The sequence below is a fragment of the Ixodes scapularis genome, unplaced genomic scaffold, assembly GCF_016920785.2.
Source record: "Ixodes scapularis isolate PalLabHiFi unplaced genomic scaffold, ASM1692078v2 PGA_scaffold4__175_contigs__length_147842914, whole genome shotgun sequence".
Taxonomy (NCBI): domain Eukaryota; kingdom Metazoa; phylum Arthropoda; class Arachnida; order Ixodida; family Ixodidae; genus Ixodes; species Ixodes scapularis.
The window spans coordinates 20,866,547-20,874,118 of record NW_024609879.1 but is presented as its reverse complement, the minus strand read 5'-3'; the positions used below and the strand labels follow the sequence as shown (position 1 = coordinate 20,874,118).

At 47.4% G+C, this 7,572-nt stretch overlaps 1 long non-coding RNA gene across 2 annotated transcripts; it reads left to right on the top strand.

Annotated features, from left to right (window-relative positions):
* Window positions 1-1,479: 1,479 nt before the first annotated feature.
* Window positions 1,480-7,321, top strand: LOC115311023. Of its 2 annotated transcripts, none has more exons than XR_005716941.1 (3): window positions 1,480-1,503; window positions 3,094-3,169; window positions 7,282-7,321. It is a non-coding gene; the product is annotated as an uncharacterized LOC115311023 (long non-coding RNA). The 2 variants fall into 2 exon arrangements; XR_005716942.3 differs by lacking the exon at window positions 1,480-1,503 and adding an exon at window positions 1,590-1,607.
* Window positions 7,322-7,572: the final 251 nt, after the last annotated feature.

Here is a 7,572-nt window from a genome sequence, read left to right as displayed (position 1 = left end):
AAATTTTTAATTAGTGGGGTACATTTATATTAATAAAAACATAAAAATTTTAATTAACTAAGTATTTTTTTAATTGGAAAATATAATTAGTGACAAAATGTGTTCACCTACATTTACACTTTTAGTGCATTATTAAAATATGTTAAAACATTTATTTAAATACCTACAGTATTTTTTTTTTCTTTTAATAAATAAATTTATCTTTTGACTAATCAGAGCTAGCCGGCCGCCGTGGCACGCGGGTGCGGATTAGTGGTACGCGCTGTCGACAGATGGCGCTGCCTATGCTGACGCCGGAGTCGGACGGACGCGGTAGAGAAGGGTCGCCATCGCCCAAGTTGGCGTCGTTATGAAAATGTCAAAACTACAGCTGCGCTTCTTTGGACCTAACTGTACACACACCACGGTGGCGGCGGTGAACTTCGAGGATGGGAAGATGCAGTTCAGCGATCGGAGGGCACCCAGGAAAGAACGGACGGAAGAGAACACGCCGCGGAGAGCACAATGACGAAAATGGCGGGAGGTCTACCTCGAAAATGTTCGACTGTTGTGACAGAGATTGCAAGGTGGGAGCGCTACCGCATCTTATCAGGACTTCACCTGCGCAACGCAGGATCGCGGGTGAGCACCTTTCTTCACGCGATGGGAAGAGAAGCTGAGGGTTACCAAGCTGAGGACGTCTTCACTAACAGACGCCAGCGGCCGATCTTCCTTGAATACCACCTCTGAAAAAGCGATTCAACCGTCGCAAGCAAGTGGCTAAACCCGGAGCGTGTACGTCACCGAACCTATTTAGTTTCATTCTCCAAGTTTTTGACAATAAAGTATTGTCAACCTTCCATTTTGTGCCGTGTTTCATTGTTGCTGGAGTTGGTACCAACTCCAACTGGGACCAGTTGTAACTGGGACCAATTCCAGCTGGGACCAACTCCAACTGGGACCAGTTGCAACTGGGAATTGTACCATAAACCAGTTGCAACTGGGATTAACTGGTCCCAGTTGGACGACTCCAACTGGGACCAGTTGCAACTGGGAATTGTTCCATAAACCAGTTGCAACTGGGACCAACTGGTCCCAGTTGAAAATTTTCGCCTGGGTAGTGTGCATGTTAAAGTGACAACAAATAAGTGCCTCTCTGTTCTACTCCTTTGGTATTCAACTGGTTGTATTTTCTACTACATTTTGTTCAGAAAGCCACAGCGAGACAGGCATTATTGATGTATACTATCCAAAATAATGCTTGAGCATGAGACGAGGTAACAGAAATACTTCTATATGTGCCTGCTTTTTGTGTTTTTGCAAGACAAGGTAACAGAAATACTTCTTTATGTGCCTGCTTTTTATGTTTTTGCAATTCACCGGTTAGACCACTCTTCTCATGGTTATTGTTGGGTGCAAAATTTTCCACCCCAGGTGTCCGATGCTTGCGGCTGATGGCTTCTACCTACGTGCATCAAACAGCGGGCCTGCACCTTCGCCGAGACAGCAGTAAAACAGTTCTGGGTAACTGCAGCGACTGGGTCACCGATGCCGTTCCACTTCATGCACTGCACTCCGCATGGGTCAAAGGGCCAGCGCATGCCTTTTATGCATTGTCGCCAGCCATAGTGAGTATATGGCTTGGAGTCACGTCATGCGAGTGAAATGCTTGACACCTGAGTGACGTCAGTTGGGAGGGGGGGGGCGCCGCCGCCGCCGTTGGTGCGGCTATGACCGGTGGTCTGCGATCATAGACCACCACGCACCATTGCACTGTTCCTGGATAAACTAGCCGCTCTTGAGGAAGAACAGGGTGCTTTGGGAAGATCTATGGTGTCCGCTTTTTCACTAGCTCCAGCTGTCGCCATAGACATTTTGTCGAAAGGAGCAACATCTATGAATGAGTAGACGGCGCTGAATGGCCGCAAGGGACCTCGCTTCTGACCGAGGGGGTCAAAATAGTCCCGTTTTAACAGAGGTACCTCTTGGGGTATTGTACAACACAGGAAATAAAGGGCCCGAAAGTTTTCTACCTCGACAAGGTGTGGGTTATGGCGGGACCAATGCGGCTTTGTTCCGTGGACACCTTCATGTGTGGTGGCACGAGGCAGTCATTGCTTAACCTTGCTTAAAGGGGTTATGACACGCCAAAAATAAAATATTACATAACTATACTGCTAGGACCCATTGTATGTTCCTATAATCCTGCTAAATTTGTTTTGAAAAAGGCTCGATAATTTCGTGGATAAATCGATTTATATGCGGGCCCCTCAGATCCGGGCGGACCTGGAGGCTGATGACGTAGCCAGCCTCCAGCGTGGTGTCTACTTGCACGCACTCACAGACTTGGCTCTCTTGGTGTATCGAGCCTCAGCTTCCTCGTTTACCTTCCACGTTTCCAGCATCCGGTCTGTGATGATTACGTCTACGGCATCGATCGCCTTGTCGAAGTGTTCAACATTGATCGAAGCAGCGATGAAAGTGATTGCTATCAAGAGATGTTGGAAGCTGTTCATTTTAACTGCGACCCACTGGCGACGAGCTCCAGCGACGACGAGTTCGCCGTGGTCACCGTCGTCCGGGAATGTCTCGCAGGCGCATGCAGGGTGGAAGGTCAACCGGCCGGGGGGCGAGAGCGAGAATAGCTTTCAGTTTACCGAGCTGTTTGAGCGCCGTACCGCGACGAGAAGAGCTTGGGCGATCATGGGGGTGCCTAGAATGAGAGAGTGTTTATGGTCACGTGGTTTATGGACACCATGGTGTGACTAAGTTGAGCAGTGTTGCCTGGTCGCCAGATGAAAATTATAAAAATTCGTAAATTGAATATTGCAATTATCAGAGCTCTAAAAATTGCGTAACTTGGTGTATATACTAAGTAGCGTATGAGCATTCCATTTCAAGAATAGTCTATCCGTTTAATCTTCGTGTCATAACCCCTTTAAAGATCAACGACTGGACTGGTCATGGGTGGCGTGCCTGAGAGTGGGACAGTAGACGGCTGTTATATACCAACTTTAGACTTCATTCACCCCTTAACTGACAGGGAGGCTACATGCTCGGTGAACCAGCCGATTTTCAGTCTTGCATCACTTATCATGCCCCTTTCTCATACAGATGTGCAGGTCGGACATGAGGCAATAAAAGCTTGGCCCACCAACCACATGGCTCCTACCACCCTGTCAACGTAGAGGTGAGTTGGTGGGGTCTGCTGAGTGCTTCTGGCGTAGCAGCTCGGCAGTGGTGAGTTACTAGAGCCCAAAATGCAATACCGCACTTTACTCTGAATGCTGCGAGCCATCGGAGCCAATCCAGTGCCGAAGGTGTGTCACGTGGCCTGTCCGTTGGGCGCAACGGCACGTTCAGCACAGTGTCATCTGGCAGCGACAAAGTGTCACAGAGCTTTCTGGACAAGCGGCGATAATCAACAATGAAACGTGCCCTACAGCTAGCTAGCTTCGAGAGTGTTGCACATCGCGGTGTCAAACGAAACGGCAATATCAGTCAACAAGACCGAGTACCGCTTTACGACGAGAGTGAGCCCGTCTCGCACCCATCCAAAAGAGCGTGAAACTGGCAAAAAATATTCTAACCCTAAAATTAACTTGGGCTGTTCGTACAGAAGGAGCACGCTTCAGAGAAAGAGTCGTGTGGGCATCCTTGTGTTCCGCAAGGCGCGCCTAGCCTCCAAATTTCTTGCGTTTGCTCTGATCAAGCTTTTGCGCACAGTTTTTTTCAGTGTATCGTTTAACAAAAAGTTACAGCTGTTTGGTACTGAGCAGGTTACAGGAACTAATGCCATCTGTAAATATCTCTTACAGCCGTGCTGTTTGAAGTCGTCACAGATATAAACTACACGTTGCAGCAACTCTCAATCGCATTCCTGCCCGTCATGTCGAACAGCGTAGCGCTAATTTCAGTTTGAGGACTGCAATCTTACTACAATGCAGATGGTGACAGCATCAGGCTGCGCTCGGTAAGTTAGTTTGAGACCGGTTCTTTGTGCGGCACTCCGCGAGTGCGGTGCACTCTATGAGATGACTCGCATAATGCCAGTGCATTTGAAACGAGCTTGCTATAAGGCCCGCTACTCATGGGATAAGTTACTCATATAGTTTTTGGGCAGCTGATGAGTTATTCCCCCCTCCACAGCAACACGCATTGCTGGTTTTGGGTACGACTTGAAACCGATGAGCAGCTCCGACAACTCTAAGGTGTTTGAAGCGGCAGGAGCAGTTCAGGGACACAATATTTCCACATGACCTCCCTTGCAGTAGTGGTGATGGTGCGTTCAATATCAACTCCTTCAGCTCCGAACGGAGTAACTCGACTTGGAGTTCTCAGTGCATTTTAGAACACCTTCAAAAAAATCCCAAAGAAAGCTGTTTTTTTTTTTTGTGGATGTCATGTCTGTTGGATTTTTCACTAGCCACTGTTGTTAAACTTCCAGAACTCTATGTGCCGAGAAATTGAGTGAGAGGAGGGGATGAGAGTGCAGAAATGTCAGAACGCAGAGCTCCGATTGGAGCGATTAGTGGGTAGACCTAAAGCTAACTGCCCTTGTCTGTACTGCACATGCAGAACGTCGGTGTCCAGCGTTTCGCATTCACATTCGAATGCGTTTGACGAGTGCAGTGGAGATAAAGGCAGCCTTTGTTTCTGCTGCACTCGTTGAACACGTTCGACTGCAGAACGCGGGCGTCCAGTGTTTGGCTCTCGCATTGAAACGTCCTCGACAAGTGCAGTGGAGACAAAGGCACCTAGCTTTAGGTGTACCCTCCAATCCCTCTAACCAGAGCTCTGGTGTCCTGACGTCCTTGCGACTAGTCAATTTTAGTTTACCTAGTTTGGCGCAGTATGGCCATCGTAGCTCTTGCGCCATAAAACTCGCAAACAACTAACTGACGTCCTTGCGTGCTCACTTCCACTCTTCTCCCTCATTTTCTTGGCACCTCCATCATGGGCAGATTTTAAGGATGGGGGACTAAAGCCCCCAAGGTTAACTTTTTTCAGTGAAAAATCTACATATGCCAGCTTTTGTTAGGAAGAAATGATTAGTGGCTTCCATCCATGCTCGAGAACCGAACTAAACGCAATAGACTACTTCCATAAATTCCTGCATGCAACACGGCGCGCGTGGCACTCTGGGAACTAGTTAGCCAGGGAGGAGAGTTGCATGGTTTCGGTTTCGATTGACACGTCGACAAGACATACACAGAGCGTTAACCATAAACGGCCGTTATCTCATATTTTCTGGTATCGAGAGCGTCATTTGTGGTCTCTAAACTAACCTAAATGTCCAGACCTCGAAACTTTAGCACAAGCCCGAGAAGTATAGCTTGTCTTATTGCATGCTTGTTGTATTTTTGTACTTGAGCCTTTTTGTTAGCGGTTCGAGGTATGTGGACGAGCCAGTGCTGGGAATGTCGACGCTGCGAAGCTCAGGGATCTTGCTTGTGTACGAATCAACAAGCTGTAGCAACCAATAAGTATGCATACATCGAGCTCGCGCCTTTACATTAGTGTTGCTGATCAGGAAGTTTTTTGGGTTTTTTTTTTTCGTGCGTCCATAGACGAAATATAACTTTTTGCAATTACTGTTTTTCTTAATACGCCTGAGTATGCGAAGTAAAACTCTGACGTGCCATTGAAAAGCTCCATTCGAACACACTTCTCATCTCTTATCTGTACTACCCCGCAGCACTGCACAAAGTGAAGTCCCCACCCGCTTGGCTTCCACTAATATTCAACATCAGGTATGCGCGTAAAGTTATCCTGCAATAATATAGGTACATTCGCACATACAAAAAAAGAAAGCAGAAGTCGAGCACTTGTGTGAACAATGTCGCACCGTTCGCTGGAAGTGCACTGGACAGGCATGAATTCTGCGGTGTGTTGAACGAACGAAATTATTCAAAGCGCATTTGACGGTTGCTAATGGCCATAATATTTGTTATGTGTTTGCTTTCTTTCTGACTGAGTATGCCGAGATCATTTCAGACACACCATTCAGGCACAGATCTTGGGCGTCAGTAAAAGCTCGTCCAAAAAGGCTGAGGAGGAGTTGGGGACGCTTGTTAGGTCCTCCGTCGTAGCTAGCCGATCTTAACTTAATCTTCTATCAGCATAAAATTTGAGTGTGAGATATGTGATGACATGAGGAAGACATCACAGTAACTTTTGTGCAGTAGTGAGGTTGAATTTATTGTTTCCTTAAAAGTTAATGCGCCAATGCTGGGCTTAACTTTGATACTCCTGTGAGGATGTGGCTTGCTTTTCGCCCAATGAAGTAACAAGAAGCGTACGTTTGGCAAACAAAACATGTGTAGGGCTCAAGGTGACCAAATTTCAGTTGTAGTTCACTGGTACTGGACGGGATTACTGACACTGAGCTCAAAGACGCACTCGTGGGGTGAGGTGACTAAGCCACGTCTTACTACGTTTGCATATGCACGCATAATATCCGGTGTTTCTGGAACCAAGGAAAGTGCCCCGGTCTTCGTTTTGTATCGCTCGAGAATGAGTGTATTGTACATTCGTAAAAAAAAGCTCAGATAATCGAAAACATGAGCAGCGTATTCGGTCGCGGCGTGATAGCATGAGATGAAGCTGCTCAGTAGAAACCGAAACTAAGTGGCCAATAAATTCCCAGAGGGCACTGCGTGGTATTTCGCTGCGATGGGGCGCGTCGGTTTGGAAGAAGTCTATTGCAACGCCACCATTTCTCCCACATCAGCCACTAAGGAAACTACACGGCTACACTTAGTGGTTCCGTCAAGTTGCGGAAGAGTCAGTGGCGCTGACTCTTCTGTATAGGCTCCCTACGGGAGCCAAAATTGCGTGTTCATCCCCGTAGCGCCGTCTTTCCTGCACGGTATAAGGAGCCGGCGAATGGCAGCACGGTGCGCTCAAAAGCAGGGGAACGTATGCCAGGGTGCGTGCAATGTGTACTTTCGTGCACGGCATTTGAGTCTGCTCTTCACCAGGTCGCATCTCGGTGAGTAGCGGTGCGGCGGTACGTGGAAAACAGTCATGCAACTATGGCTCCTGTAAAGAGCCTATACAGGAACTCTACGTGGCGCCATCTCGCAGGGCCATTTTGCAGTAGCTAAATAAAACAACTTGCATGTTTTAATTCGTTGCAGAAGGGTGGCGCTGTTATTGTATTTAGTTTGGTCTCGGTGGATGCCAGCGGTCCTGGTTACAAGAGTGAGTTTTCCAACTGAGCGTTTTCCTTGCATGTTCGGGTCAGATATTGGTTCCTGTTGACCTGATGGACTCCTTTGTTCTCTGCATTCATCATAGGTTACCGTCGTGAATCATGGACCAAGACTGCACTCTTAGGCCCACTCCTTTTTGGTGGATCGGGTCTTGCCATCTTCCCCTTTCGTGGCTTCCTGTCGTAATTAAATAAATTCTCATATTTTTTTCTGACGGTGGTGCATACCTCTTGCCACACTTGACAAAAATAGTGTGGTGAATCCATGCCACGGATTACTGTGAAACATGCGAGAAGGTAATTATTGAGAAGATTAAGCTCCGAAAAGTTCGATGGAAAGACAATAGATATACCCCGTTTAATATTTCTGACCACTT